This window comes from Pristis pectinata, chromosome 12, assembly GCF_009764475.1.
Source record: "Pristis pectinata isolate sPriPec2 chromosome 12, sPriPec2.1.pri, whole genome shotgun sequence".
Taxonomy (NCBI): domain Eukaryota; kingdom Metazoa; phylum Chordata; class Chondrichthyes; order Rhinopristiformes; family Pristidae; genus Pristis; species Pristis pectinata.
Window position 1 is genome coordinate 49,056,466 of NC_067416.1, and position 16,784 is coordinate 49,073,249.

The following is a 16,784-nucleotide window of genomic DNA, read 5'->3' on the forward strand; positions in this document are numbered from 1 at the left end:
GCTTCAACTTTTGAGTTCTTGTACCAACACGTTCATTTACGCAGCGATTCAGAGCAAATTTACAGATGAACTGAAGAATGCGGCTGTATCCACTCAATTGCGTTGCGGTTAATTCCCCAAAGAAATAAATAAATGCGATTCCCCACCCTGATATCAAAATACAACTGTGGACAGCTGTGTAACAAGGTTCTGTGCTCTGATGAGTCAGAACGTGTAACACGTCTGTGATTTGCAGCCACAGTGGCAAAACCGTTCTCTGAATTAATGTAAGCCATTATTAATGTAAGCCAAGGATAATAATATTTCAAAGCTTTGTAGCTGGTAGTCTGACCAATGGAAGGATGGCAGTAAATTGTCGGTGCGAGGGTTGCTGTCCATAGTCGGTAAGTGGGCGGTGCCTCAAGAAGGCAGCATCCATCATTAAGGACCCTCACCATCCGGGACATGAGCTCTTCGCGTTACTACCATCGGGGAGGAGGTACAGGAACCTGAAGACCCACACTCTACGTTTTAGGAACAGCTTCTTCCCCTCCGCCATCAGATTTCTGAACGGTCCGTGAACCCATGAATACTACCTCGTTATTCCTCTTCTGCACTATTTATTTTTGAAACTAATGTTTATGTCTTATACTGTACTGCTGCCGCAAAACAACAGATTTCACGACATATGTCAGTGCTAATAAACCTGATTCTGATTCCGCTAAACGTGGGCACAGCAGCCTGAAATTCGGTTGAGGTCGATGATCAGTCACTGTCGTAGTGAAAGGCGGAGAAGAGCTACTTTCTACTTGCAACTTGAAGTTCCATAGGAGCTGGGCTTACGTTGGAATAGGCGGGTTCTTGGTGTGAAACAAACTCTACTTCAGTCCCGGTTATTCTAGATGAAGGGTTTCCACCGATATGTCGACGGTCCATTTCCCTCCACCGACGCTACTCGACCCGCTGAGTTCCTCCAGCAAATTGTTTGTTTCTCCAGATTACAGCATCCGCAGTCTCTTGTGCCTCCAGCCATCCCACCTTCCCGTTAACCCTCAGTGTGCAGTGTGCACTGAGCTTCGAGAAATGAAATGTCCCTTATTCAATTTGTAACAAAGTGGTGAGTTTTCTCTTGATGTAATAATTGCATTCGTGGCTTCTGGTTCATTTTGACTTCTGTCCATAATTCACGAGTATTCTCCCTCAAGCGGAAGTCGATTTAAATGATTCGCTGGAATACTCTCAAAGGAGAACTTTCAGGAACACGTTGTCAATTTTCCAGTCACGCTGGACTGAGCAGTTCCTGCCTTTTTCAGGGTTATGTACAATGTCTCACCGTTTAAAATTGGTCATCCAGCACACACGGGCCTTTTTCCCTCACTCCCAGCACCACCGATGCCACCGTCCTCTCCTCACAAAGTAGCTGCAGACCACAATTAAATAGGTAAGCCCTGGAGATATGGTATATTAACAGAGAGAAGGAGAGGGAAAAGAGAGACTGGCAGATAGACAAATGGATGTTTTAGAAAATAGGAGCAGGACTTGGCCATTCAAGTGCTGGATCCCAGGTCTGCTGAAACAGACACGATATGATATTGGGAGATTTCAATTAGCCCAAAGTTAGAGTAAAGGGGTTATTTCCGAAATACTTTCGGGAGAACTTCCTGAAATCGTTATTTCCATCTAAGAAAGGAAGGGGAATTCCTGGACGTAGATCTTGTGGAAGAGGTGAATCAAGTTCATCAAATATCAATGGGAGAACACTTGAAAAATATTGATTACTGCACCACAGGATTAATACTAAGGAGGGGAAAGTACAAATCCAGAGTAGAACATATCAACTGGAGAGCTAAATTCAGTGGGAGGGAAAGGGACCAGCCAGTAGAACCAAAAACTGGCAGGTAAAACTGTAAGGGAGCAACGAAAGGGATTTTAAATTGACTGAAGGAAACACCGGGTAGATCTTCTCCCTTTGCCTCCATTTTTGTGCAGGAATCAGAGCTCCCCGAGTGGTGTAGGGAAGATGTAAGAGAAGATGAGGAGAGTTTGTAGAGACTAGGACTCTGTTTAGAAAAGTTGGAAGTGACCTCGTTGAAAGACTCCTATTTCTTGTGTTCTTGTATGTTCCCAGGCCACTCCAGAGCTTGGTTTAGAGTGATCAACGCTGAAGGAACTGCATACAGAGCAGATATCCTCTCCCAAAGGATAGTCGCGAATGAGGAGGGATCTTACAACAACCCAGTACTGCTGACCTATTGTTACCTACACTGGTACTTGTTTTTTAACCAAAGCACCAGATTACTAGCGAAATTTAAATTTCACAGCGCCATGGGACGTTTTGGAATGGCATCTCTGGCAACTTAACCACTGTGTCACCACGACAACCTTATTATAAACCTTTATGGCACCTGCATCTCTCCCTCTCCCATAAGCCGGGGATGTAACCAACCCAGTGGGACCAGGTGACATGTTGACTTAAAGCACAGCCAGTCTTTCAAGAACCTTATCAATTTTCATCCACCTATTACCCGTCTTTTACACTGCATCTCCCTAAGTAATTGAATATCCCAGCTAGGTTTCTCGGGATATACCACCCTTCTTTTATATGCTCCCCACTTATGTCTCGCTAACCGCATCGATACTGCATTTTAGTTGAGAAAGTAAAGCCAATACAGAATAAAATCATGTTTGATTAATGTGAATGAATATTTCTGCATGGTAACAATAAGATTGACGAATGGAATGCAGTGGGTGTCATCTGCATGCGTATTCAGAAGCTGTTGAATGAAATCCCAGAGGGGAAAAAATCAATGCTTAGCAAAACTGAAGCCTATGGCATTAAAAGAGTGAGCTGCAGCACTAAGTTAGCTTATGAACAGCAGAGAGTGGTGGTAAACAGTTGTTTTTAAGAGAAGGCAGGAGTGGTTCACTTGACTGGTACTAGCACAGCTTTTAATCTTTGTTTAAATTAAGGCAGGGGCATATAGGGTTAAAAGTTCCAAGTTTATTGCTAACAAGCTCGAAAGTGAGGTGTTCAGGAGAGGCTAGTTGAATAATTCGTAGTTGAAACTTAACATATGTGTGAGGTGCTGCGCATCAACAGAAAGAATGAGAAACAATATAAACTAAGTTTGACAACTCTGAAGGGCTGCAGCCAGAGAGGGTACGCGTGCGCAGGACCTGGTCCACTTGATGATCAAGCTGTTCCTGTGCAGCCAATCACTTTTCCTCCTGCTCGGTGGGCACTCGAAGCCCCACCCACTCATTGTTCCGTCGGCCAAATGCCTGCGCCTTGCCCCGATACAATCCGCACATCCACAGCCCCAAAATCTTGGTACAACAACTGGACATTGACAACTTTGATTTGGTAGTATCTATCACGTTCAAATAATCTCTTCCATTTGTTTTTTAATGTCGTTCGCCTTCAGTATTAAAACGGCTACCAGCATAGTGTCAACAGCTGGGAACGGCAAAAAAAAGACACCAGTTGGATCGTCGCTCTCTAAAGAGAAAAACCGGGGTGCAGACCGTTCAAAGGATTAGTTAAAATATTGACAGTCATTTAACGTACTGCGCATAAACAATGAAAACTGATAGATTTATTAATCCAATATAAAAGTTAAAACCGCAAGGATAGTAAAAACTACAAAATACATAAAACCGACCCAATAACAACGTAACAACAGAACACGACCATGACATGATAAGGATTCAATTTTTAAAAAAATCTTAAACTAAAATGCAGCATCGATGCGGTTAGCAAGACATAAGTGGCGAGCATATAAAAGAAGGGTGGTATATCCCGAGAAACCTTCTCTTGGGCGCTTGGGCGGCGAAAGTCTGATCAAGCTTTATTGACAGCATCACAGGCACGTAGGTTCAGACAACGCACAGAACAATTATACCAGAGAGTGTAAACGTCCAAAACAAGACATTACCACTAAAAAAAGGGACGAGTCCAGGGTAGTGCGAGACGTGGTCCACGGTGTTACGTTGCTGAAGTAGGATTGGGCTTCTCAAGGTTGGTTCAAGAACAGAATGGTTGAAGGGAAGTAGCTGTTCCCGAACCTGGTGGTGTGGGACTTCAGGCTTCTGTACCTCCTGCCCGACGGCAGCAGCGTGAAACCATGACCTGGATGGTGGGGATCTTTGATGATAGATGTCGCCTTCTTGAGGCAGCACCTGCTGTAGATGCTGTCATTGGTGGGTGATGGACTGGGCTGTGTTCAGTACTCTCCGGAGCCTCTTGCAGTCCTGTTCATTCTAATTGCGCTACCAGGCCACGATGCAACCAGTCAGGAAACTTCCAACAGTGCATCTGTAGAAATTCGTTAAAGTATTTAGTGACATGTCGAATCTCCTTAAGCTTCTAAGTAGAGGCGTTAGCGCGCCTTCTTCTTCCCTGAAAGTGGCTGCGCAAGAGAGTGGTGAAGAAGGGGTTTAGCATGCTGACCTTGTCAGGGCATCGGGTTTAGGAGGAGGGACATTATGTCGCAGTTATACAAGTCTTTGGTGAGGCAGCACTTGAAGTAATGTGTACAGTTTTGGTCACACTGTTATAGGAAAGAAATTGTCAAACTGGGGTTGCTACGAGGATGCTGCCGCGACTAGAGGGCCTGAGTTATAGGGAGAGGTTGGCCACGCTGGGTCTTTATTCCTTGGAGCACAGGAGAATGAGGGGTGACCTCACAGAAGTTTATAAAATCATGAGGGGTATGGATAAGGTGGGCGGTCACAGTCTTTTCCCAGGGGTTGGGGAGTCCATAACCAGAGGGCACAGATGCAAGATAAGAGGGGAGAGATTTAAAAGAGACCTGAGAGGTAATTTCTTTACACAGAGGGTGGTGAGTAGCTGGAATGAGCTGCCAGAGGAAGTGGACGGGGGGGAGGGGTACAATTGCAACATTTGGATAGGTACATAGAGGGGAAGGGCTTGGAGGGTTTGGGGCCAAACGCGGACAAGTGGGACTAGCAGGGAGGATGCTGTTGTCGGTGTGGACCAGTTGTACTTCCAACAGTGCACCTACAGTTCGTTAGAATATTTGGTAACCTGTCAAATCTCCTTAAGCTTCTAAGTAAAGGCGTTGGAGCGCCTTCTTCGCCACTGAATCTATGTGCTGGGCCCAGGACAGGTCATCCAAGATGGAAACGCCCAGGAATTAAGCTGCTGACACTCTCCACGTCTGACCCATCAATGCGAATTGCCACGTGGTTTCCAGACCACCCCTTGCCAAAGTCAATAATTATCTCCTTGGTTTTGTTCACGTCGAGCGTGAGGTTGTCATTGGGCACCAGTCAACGAGGTGCTCCAACTCACCCTGTAATCGATGTTGAGGAACTCCAGGACACAAGTATTTTCAGTCCCTCTGGTGCCGGTGATAAACCCCAAAAAGGTGACAGTGGTAACAATACGAGTGCCCCTGATGACACCTCAAGGTGTCCATACTTTTTCAATTTCTCCAAAAAGGCTGCACTGAGAGATCCAGAGTTGTCTTCAAAGCGAATCGAGACACTGACAACAGTAGCTTGATCACCCTGCCGAGTACAACTGGAATCCATACATGGCCAGTGCGGTCTACGAAATGCTGTTCTTCAAAAATAGTACAGCCAGCCGCGGAAGCTCTCGAGCACAGCAGGTGTCCAAAGAGCTGCAGCTGCTTCACAAACATGCCTGAAACATGACCAAGAGTCTCTTTGGCAGTCCCGCACCTCCAACGAGTCCTCTCCATATTGGGCCGAGCTACAGCACGAGTATTTCTGACGGGGTATATATTCGATATTGGTAGTAGTGAAGTGATATATTCCGACTGTACAGGGGACCATAATCCTTTCATCCAGCTATAGGACTGCGGTCATTCTTATAATAGTAGACACCAATTCCCTGGTGTCCCATTTTACTCCGAGCTTTGAAGTCCATTCTCTGCCCCTCCCTCTAAGTAATCCTGGCACCAATCCTACTAAAGCTGTCCCCAATAACATCCTCGCAGTAACTAATGATCGTCAGGGAAGCAAGATGCATATATTCACTAATAACCGAATCCAAATCGATCCCAGCAAACTGGAAACTCAGATCGACCACCTTAATGATTTTAAGGCAGAAAATATTTCTTAATTATGGAAAGTGGGACCCGAGCTACTTAAAAACAAAAGTCAATTTTATATACATGATGACAAATCTGGTAAATTATTGGCCAACCACTTGAAAACTACTTTATCTAAACGTCAGATTAATAAAATTCGTAAACCAGATGGTACCTACACGATAGATCATGTTCAATAAATCCTTTCAAGAATTTTATTCTTCTTTATACCAATCAGAATCCCCTGAGGATTCTACATTAATGTATGAATTTTGAAGAGATCTGAAGATTCCCTAATTATCTTTAAATGAACGCTCTACATTAGATGCTCACATTTTGGAGGAAGAAATAAAGAAAGTAATATTTTCCATGAACTCGGGTAAAGCACCCGGCCCTGACGGATATACAGCCGAATTTTTTAAATCCTTTTCTGATATTCTTGTTCCTTAGTTAGCAAAAATTTTTAAATATGCCCCCTCAGTCGGTAAACTACCACAATCTTTCTATGAAGCAACTATTTCTTTAATTCTTAAAAAGGATAAAGATCCCCTCCACTCCCTTTTGCACTTACCAAATTAAGTAAACATATGATTAACCCAATTGTTAAACATACGGTAAGAATATGGTTTCAATTTCATAATTTTTTTGGATTGAATAAATTTAATCTATCGTCCCATTCAATCTAATTATTTCTTTCATCCATCTAGAGTTGACTCAGCTTTTTCCATATGGAAAAGGAAGGGAATGGTATGTTTTTGTGATTTATTCATCGATAACCGTTTTTCATCCTTTGAACAATTGTCTAACAAATACAATTTTCCTAGATCGCACTTTTTTCGATATTTGTAGATTAAATTTTTTTTAAAGTTACTATACCCTCTTTTCCAGCACCTTACAAAACTGACATTACGGAAAGAAATTTCTGTTTTAATCCTTGTCAGAAGGGCTTGACAGCAATAATCTATGAGTTAATTATGAAAATTCGTTCTGAACCACTGGACAAAATTAAGAATGAACGGGAAAGTGAACTCCAGACAGCTATACCTACAGAGACTTGGAAGAAAATTCTTCATTTAGTTAATACATCTTCAATGTTTGCCAGACATTCTTTGATACAGTTTAAGGTAGTTCACAGGACCCATATGTCAAAAGATAAACTAGCTCGTTTTTATCAACATATAAATCCTATATGTGATAGATGTAAATCGAATGTGGCTTCTTTAACACATATGTTTTTTCCTGTCCTCTTTTGGAAAAATAATGGAAAGACGTTTTTAACATTATTTCAAATGTATTGAATATTGATTTACAACCTCACCCTATCACTGCAATTTTTGGATTACCAAGGATAGAATCTGGCCATCTTTCTGCCTCCGCTAACAGTATGATTGCTTTTGTTACATTAATGGCCAAAACGATCCATTTGCTTACATGGAAGGATCCAATACCCCCTACTACTTTTCAATGGTTCTCTCAAACTATATCATGTTTAAACTTGGAAAAAATTAGGAGTGGTACTGTTGATCCTTCACTTAAATTTGAAGATATTGGAGTCCATTTATTCAATATTTTCACGTGATATAGATCCACTTTCAACAACTTTCCAATTTAGAGGAACGGAGTTGACGACGTAATATTGTTCTGTTTCTACCGAGAAATTTCAGTAAATTATTTTTTTGGTTTTTTTTAAACTTTCTGTTCAGTTTAGTTTGGTTTGATATATTGTTTATAATTTTTCTTATTGATTTAGGGAGTTTTTTTTGTTCTTTTCTTTTATATATAATAAATCTTTTTCTTTCCTTTCTTTTATATTATATTCATTTACTAAGAGATAGTGGGATCTACAGATTTTTTTATATTTTATTGTTCTTTATGATTATCTATTCCATGATTGTTCTCCTGGTCTCTTTGTATTACATGTACAAACATTGATGTTATGTATTAATCTTTATTAATTTGAAAACTAATAAAAAGATTGAAAAAGGAAGAAGTTTATAAAATCATGAGGGGTATGGATAAGGTGGACGGTCTCAATCTTTTCTCCAGGGTTGGCGAGTCCATAACCAGAGGGCACAGATGCAAGATAAGAGGGGAGAGATTTAAAAGAGACCTGAGAGGTAACCCCTTTGCACAGAGGGCGGTGAGTACCTGGAATGAGCTGCCAGAGGAAGTGATAGAGGCAGGTACAATTGCAATATTTTTAGAAGCATTTGGATAAGGCTACATGGAGGGGAGGGACTTGGAGGGTTATGGGCCAAATGTGGACAACTGGGATTAGCAGCGAGGATGCTGTGGTCGGCATGGACCAGTTGGGCCGAAGGACCTGTTTCCGTACTGTATTACTCCGTGACCTCGAGATAGGTTCCATTCGCCAGCTACCAAAGTCGCCGCCCAGGGTGCACCGACGAGGGGATGGAACCTGCACGGCAACCAGGTGTAACTCGCACTGACTCACTGAAACAGTGTAAAAGTAGTCAGGAGACACAAGAAATTCTGCAGATGCTGGAACAACGCCCGACGATCCCAGGCACGGCCGCATGTACAATGTCTACTGGGCAAGGCTTGAAGCAGTCAAGAATCAAATGGCAGGAAAACTGGAAAACTTGTAAAAAGGACAGAAGTGAGAATGTTTTTCGAACAGTGCCCCAAAGTGAGAAGTGGGCAAGCAGGGAAGAATCTGCGCTGTTGAACTGCTCCAGTTTTACCAGCATCTGGACACGTATCTTGGACAATAGCGTCATACCAATGTGGATCATAGCTCCAAGTAAGAGCAGCTACAAACAGCTTTGCAAACTGAACAAGACCTGCAATGTGTGGTAAGAAGAATAAGACCATTTATTTAGAAGAAAACGTCTATTGCAGAGAAATCTGGTGATGAAGACTGATAAATCGCTTTAAAACAGAAGCAAATCAACATCAACAGACCTCAGATAATACGTGGAAGGTTAATTTATGGAATGGAATACAACACATGAGAAATGTTGTCTCATTTAAACCGAACTTCAGTAACCGTGAAATGCTGGGCCAGGAAGTTGCAGTTTGCGAAGGAATAAACGTCTGGTGATGGTCCACGTCATTTCAATGATAACCCAGTCCTGTGTTGAGATGAAAGATCATTTTCAATCGGTCTCACAAAGCAAAACGACAGCATCACGCCATGCTATCAAGGCAACCCGAGGTTGACTTTGGCACTAAATCTTCGTAACAGTAAGTTTGGTGTCATGCGTAATCATGGAAACCATGCTTCCAATCTCGGAATCCAAATGACGGATCCTAGTGGGCACCACTTCTCACTCCGTCCCACCCCCTCAACACTCACTTCTGGATGCACTTCCTGTGATTAACGCGTCACATGCGCTGATGTCGACCACTGCTACCTCACCGTGTTGTTTTGCAAGGATGAGGTCTGGTTTCCACAAAGCTCCGAACGAAGGTGTGGCTCTAGGTATGGTGTCCATCCATACTTGCCTTCTTTGACACACATTCCAGCATCTTGTTGTGAAACGAGATGCTTGCCATTTTCACACTGAGGCAGCGTCCTGAAATATGTGCCAGAGTTTCGTTGGCGGTTTGGAATAGTCCTGACTTGACTTGGTCCATTGTAGTTGCTGGTGAACCTTGTTGGGTAGAAATTGCACCTTAGTAGAAGGGCGTAGATGAATTGGTGCACCTTCCATTGCTTGTTATATTGAAGCCAAGAGTTTGGTAACCTTGTCCTCTTGGAATTCTCTTATGCCCGAGCCTTGGCGAATGAGGTTGGCCCATTTGTGGATTTCCCAGGCTCTCTGACCGGGATAAAGGTTTTGGGGCTTCGATCTTCTGTTGCCCTCTCGATTGAATCCGAATTCTCTCATCACGGGTTCCCTTTCGATGTTCATGACCCCTGAAGTCGGTCTCTTTCCTTGTTGTTGGAAAGTCTCAGCTTCACGAAGGACTTCTAATTGTTTAAGCTGTTCATCTTGTCTCCACCAGCCATTGCAACCAAGGCCTTTGTTGCTTCATCCACTGAGAGTTCTAGGGATTGCCTCTTTCTGATGATGGCCGATGGGATTTGCACCTCCAGTTTTGGGATGCCGAGTCCTCCATCTCGACTCCTTGGGTAGATGGAATATCTCCTTGACCGCCTTTTTAATCAGGCTTCTCAGATTTCAAAGATAGTTTTGGGGGGCTCTGGGATTACAGAGTGGACGTATACTCTCGGTACCATATGGGTCTTCAGTAGTTCTATTTTCTTCGTGGGTTTAAGTTCAGCAAGTCTGAGGTTCGGGAACAATCTCTTGAGCTCATCCTGGCATCTCTCCATGGTGAGTCTGCTCCATGGGTCTACTCTAGCTCAGATATATCTTTTCATTCTCACCTGGTGTCAAGTAGCTGATTCAAGATTTATTAATAACCCAGTTGTCCTTGCCGTTATATATGAATGTTTTCATTTTACAGATCATGTGGAACCCGTTGGTCTTTTTTTTCACATTCACCTCAAGACCCATTGCTCCACAGAAAGTTCATAGGGTCTTAATATTTTTGGTCATTCTGGTGTAGGAGTCGCTCATGTTGGCGATGTCGTCAGTGAAGGCTAGTGCCCAACTGTTTATATACTCTTCGCCTGGTTTTAAATTTGATTCCTTTGCTTGCTTTTCCCAGGGTGAAATGAATGGGTCCATTGCAACGTTGAACGGGATTGGTTGACATTGGATCTCCCCGGCTGATGCCCCTTCATATGTTGATTGGATCAGTCTTTTCCTTTTCAGCCTCCACCATGGTACTTGTGCCCATGTACAGGTCCACTACGAGGTCCATAAATCTATTGGGGAGACCTATCGTCTCCGGCGCTCCCATTATTATTGTCCTACAGAATCAAACGTTTTGGTGTGATCGACGAACACAATCGCCAGCCTCTCTCTCTCTGATTTCTGTTGGACCTGCATGATGTTCTGTAGGACTGTGAAGTTCTCATTGCACGCTGGGGTCTGCGCCAAGAATCCCCTTTGCCTTGGATTGATGGCTACTGCTTCCCTAAGCCTCTTTGCTATGATTTCAGTGAGGACTCTTGGGAGCATCGCTCCCGATGGTGATAGAACGCTAGCTGTTGGTGTTTTTCAACAACTCTCTGTCTTGGGAATCAAGACCGTTTGGCTCATTTTAAGACAATCCGAAATGATGCCTGCTTTCAGCCAAGGGGAGAAGAGTTTGGTGAAAAACACGATGATGCTGGAGGAACTCAGCAGGCCGGGCAGCATCCGTGGAGAAAAGCAGGCGGTCAACGTTCCGGGTCAGGACCCTTCTTCAGGACTGAAGATAGGAAAAGGGGGAAGCCCGATATATAGGAGGGAAAAGCAGAGCAGTGATAGGTGGACAAAGAGGGGAGGCGGGGTGGGCACAAGGTGGTGATAGGTAGATGCAGGTAAGAGACAGTGATAGGCAGGTGGGGGGGAGGAGGGGAGAGCAGATCCACCGGGGGATGGGTCAAAGGAGAGAGAGGGAATAAAGGGCTAGGAAAGGGAAGAAGAGAAGAATCATGGTGAGCGGGGGGGGGGTGTTGTGGGGAAGGGGGTAGGGATTACCTAAACTGGGAGAATTCAATGTTCATGTCGTTAGGCTGCAAGGTACCGAGACGCAAAATGAGTTGACGACAAGCCGGACGATCCAGATGGCCCCAATCTGCGTCCGGTCTCCCCAATGTAGAGGAGGCCGCACCGGGAACACCGGATGCAATAATTAACGCCGGGGGATTCACACGGGAAGGACTGCCTCGCCTGGAAGGGCTGTTTAGGGCCCCGGGTGGTTGTGAGAGAGGCAGTGCAGGGGCAGGTGTTACACCTTCTGCGCGTACAGGGGACAGTGCCCGGGGAGGAAGGGCGGGGAGGGATGAACGGATGTCAAGAAGAGAGTGATCCCTACAGAAATCCGGGGGGGTGGGGGGGGGAAGGTGCAGATGTTTGAAGTTGCGGAGAATGATCTGTTGGATGCGTAGGCTGGTGGTGTGGTAGCTGAGGACAAGGGGAGCTCTATCCCTGTTCCGCGAGGGGGAGGGGATGGGGTGAGAGTACAACAAGGTGCGGGAAATAGAGAAGATGCGGGTGAGGGCTCCTGCAATAACTGATTGGAGGGGGAGGGTGTTTTCCGGACAAAGGAGGAGATGACGGACGTCCCTGGAATGGACATCCTCGTCTGGAGAACAGATGCGGCAGAGACAGAGGTAGTCCCTCAAGGGAGTGGCGTCGTTGCAAGTGGGAGGACTACCCTTGCCTACACCTTCCCATTCCCACGCTGACCTGACTGTCCTCGGCCTCGCTGTCCAGATGAGACTTCGAGGAACAGCGTCTTGTATTCTGCCTGCATTAGTCTGCAACCTGGCGGCCTGAGCACTGAATTCCACCAACGTCCGGTAACTGCTCCCCCTCTTTCCCCTTTTTTTTCTCTCCTCTGGTCCCCGTCGCTTTGCCTCCACCTGCCCATCTCCCACTGGTTCCCCTCCCTACCTCCCTCCCTTTATTCGACCCTCCACTGTCCTGCCCTGTCAGAATCCATCATCTTCAGCCCTTTTGTCACTTCCACCCATCGCCTCCCAGCTTCTGACGCCTTCCCCCCCCCTACCCCATCCCCCGCACCTGCCTATCACCCCCCCCCCCCCACCTGCATCCACCTATCACCTGCCAGCTCTTGTTCTCCCTGTTCCCTTCCCCTTTTTATACCGGCTCTCTCCCCTCCATCTTTCAGTCCGGATGAAGAGTCTCGGCCCGAATCGTTCACGGTCCATTTCGCTCCACTGAGGCTGCCTCACCCACTGAGTTCCTCCAGTGTTTGTGTGTGTTGCTCCAAGGCTGCAGTCTCTTCTGTCCACATTGATTATTCTATTAATTCTGTAACCTGGCTCCGAACTCCACATCCTGATCATATACAATCTGTGCCTACTCTGGCTGCAATAGAACAGTGGCGATTAGCGAGGACATTGAATCCTGTGGCAGGAGCGTTGCTGAAGCGGACCTCTCGCCAAAGAGTTTTCTTTTTCATTCTGTTTTTAAAAATGTATCACCGATGCATGAAAGGCACCACAACAGCCTAAGCTGGACGCACAAAAATGGCGTTGTTGCCCTCACAAAGCAGTTGGGTTCAAGTTAGAAAACATAATTGTAAAGTATATAGAAATAATACCAAGAATAATAGTTTCACAGAACAGTTGCGCTGCGTCCATAACTGCGACCTGCATCTCCCCGTTGCCGGTCACTTCAAATCCCCTTCCCGCACTATCACTGATATGTCAGTCCTCGGCCTCCTCCGCTGCCAGGAGAATTCCAAGCGCACTCTGGAGGAACAGCACCTCATTTTCCGTCTCGGAACCTTGCAGCCTAACAGCATGAACATTGAATTCTCCCACTTTAAGTAATCCCCACCACCTTTGCCCTAACACAACCACCCCCCCCCCCCCCCCCCCAACCAGGCTTCTTCTTCTCCCTCCTTTTGCTAGCCTCTTTTTTTCTAACTGTTTTTCCCTCTCTCCTTACCTTTGACCCATCCCCCGGTGTATCTGCTCTCCCCTCCTCCCCCCCCCCCCCCCCCCCCACCTGCCTATCACTGTCTCTTACCTGCATCTACCTATCACCACCCTGTGCCAAGCCCTCTCCTCTATTTTGTCCACCTATCACTGCTCTGCTTTTCCCTCCTATATATCGGGCTTCCCCCTTTTCCTATCTTCAGTCCCGAAGAAGGATCCTGACCCAGAACGTTGACTGCCTGCTTTTCTCCACGGATGCTGCCCAGCCTGCTGAGTTCCTCCAGCATCATTGTGCTTTTCATCTAGAAATTATACCATTCTGGTAGTGCTAGCCAGAACAAGAAAGAGATGGGCACAGAGTTTCACATTGTCGTAGAAGGCACAGGCATTCTGATTTCTGCACTACGTGTGTTAATTTTGGTTAGAACAACTGCAGTCCCGTCCTCAGTGAGATAGCTGTGCCATCTTGCAAACACACAAAGGCAGAGGCCCCAAACGAAGGGACAGCTACACACTTTTTTTATGGTGCACCATGGTGGACCTGCTCTGGAACTGTTTAAGCACCAAAGCTGCTTTCCCTGGTGCATGTGCTTTGTTTTTGCAGTCCACGGAAATCTGTAGCCCATTCATCCTCTTTATCCCACTGACCTTCAGATGCCTATTGAAAGGGTTTCTTCTCGTGGTCCCGCTCCTGCAATCTTTTGAAAGTCTGATTTGCAGCTCACATATAAACAATGCTGGTTGGAAGCTACTCCTGCCTCCTCTTTCTGTGTTCTTGTGCGCACATGGGTCATCCTGAAGGGAGAAGGTATGTCCACTTCTTTGTCAGGAGGGTAAAATGCGACAAGTGCTCACTCCTGCAGTTGGAGGTTCCCAACTGCTTCAAAAGGGCATCAATCATACCAGTGTCCAAGAAGAGCAGGGGGACTTGTCTTAATGACTATCGCCCGGGAGCATTCATATCTGCTGTGATGAAGTGCTTTGTGAGGTTGGTCATGGCTAGGATTAACTCTTGTCTGAGCAAGGACCTGGACCCGCTGAAATTTGCCTACCGCTGCAACAGTTCTACAGCAGACCCAATCTCATTGGCTCTCCACTCAGCTTTAGAGCACCTGGACAACAGCAGAACATACGTCAGGCTGCTGTTTATTGATTACAGCTCTGCGTTCAACACCATCATCCCCTCAGTACTAATTAAAAAGGTTCAAAACCTGGGCCTCTGTGCCTCCCTCTGCAAATGGATCCTTGACTTCCTTATTGGGAGACCACAGCCAGTGTGGATCGGTAATAACATCTCCTCCTCGCTGACAATCAACACAGGCACACCTCAAGTATGCGCGCTTAGCCCACTGTTCTACTCTCTCTACACTCATGACTGTGTGACTAAGCAAACACCATCTAAAAATTCGCTGATGACACCACTGTTGGCAGAATCTCAGATGGCAATGAGGAGGCGTACAGGAGTGAGATAGATCGGCTGGTTGAGTGGTGACGCAACAACAACCTTGCACAGTGTCAGCAAGACCAAGGAATTGATTGTGGACTTCAGGAAGGGGGAGTTGGGAGAACACACACCAGTCCTCATTGAGTGGTCAGCGGTGGAAAGGGTGAGCAGCTTCAAGTTCCTGGGAGTCAACATCTCAGGGGATCTATCCTGGGCCCAACACATTGATACAATCATGAAGAAGGCACGCCAGCGGCTCTACTTTGTTTGGAGTTTGTGGAGATTTGGAGTGTCACCAAAGACTCTTGAAAATTTCTACAGATGTACGGTGGAGAGCATTCTGACTGGTCGCATCACCATCTGGTATGAAGCCTCCAATGTGCAGGATTGAAAGAGGCTGCACAGGGTTGCAGACTCAGCCAGCTCCATCACAGTCACAACCCTCCCGACTATCGAGGACATCTTCAAGAGGCGGTGCCTCAAAAAGGTGGCATCCACCATTAAGGACCCTCACTACCCAGTAAATACCCTCTTCACGTTACTACCATCGGGGAGTAGGTACAGGAGCCTGAAGACCCACATTGAACATTTCATGAACAACTTCTTCCTCCTCTGCCATTAGATTTCTGAACGGTCTACGAACACTACCTCGTTATTCTTCTTTTGCACTATTTATTTCTATAACTTATAGTAATTATGTGTCTTTGTCTTGCACTGTACCGTTGCCGCAAAGCAACAAATTTCATGACATATGTCAGTCATAGTAAAGCTGGTTCTGATTCCAGAGTGATTTTCATAAACACATTGCAGCATAATATTACTCTTTCTTGTATATACCATTATTTCTCTCATTTGTAGTCATCTCGGGCACGTGGCTTAAGAATAAATGTAGAAAATGATCGGACCTGAAATATTAACTCTCTTCCACTCTCTTTCCTTGACCTGCCGAGTATCCCTCGCATGATGAAACAAAACAGAAATGCTTGGGAAGGAGGGGGGTGGAACAGGGTTCAGGCTGCATCTGTGGAAAGAGGAACAGTCAACGTTTCGATTCTGCGAGCAGAACTGGTATTTCACTTATTTGGTTCCATGCTCCACCTTTCTCTCCTACAAGCGTCCATCATCTGCAGCCTTTTGTTGCTCCCGCCTATTACCTACAGCATCTGTCGCTATTTCCACCCCCCTACTGACTCCATCTGCCATTCAGCCCTCCTCACCTGGATCCACCACCTATCACTTGCCAGCTCTGGACCCACCCTTTCCGCTCACCTGTTTATACTGCCCTCTACTCTTTCAGTCTGGATCCGAAACGTCGACTATCCATTTCCCTTTACAGATGCTGCCTAACTCGCCGAGTCCCTCGCGCAGTTTGTGGGGCTTTTTTTTATGCTCCGGATTCCAGTATCTCGGCCTTTCGTGTCTCTCTTTTGTCATGTCACTTACCGTGAGCCATTTGGGTCAAATCGGTATCATTCCTGGAGATAGTTTTGAAAGAAGGCTCTTTCAAAGATAGCTTTAAATCTCTATTCCCTCCACTCCTGTTGCGAAACCAATATGGATGTATTTACCCAGAATGCGTCGGGGGATGGAAAGTGCCCCATCGATGACTTCAGGAGCGCCGGCGCTGTGAGCATGCGCGGTACTTGCGACGGTGGCCGAACAGGCGGGTCCGAGCTGGCGGCACTGAATTGCGGAGCGGCAGGGTCGAAGTGTGATCGCTGGGGGTGGGCAGGGAGGCGTGATGAACATTAAGGTGCGCCCCTCTTCCTCCACGGAGTGGGCTTGCGGGCTC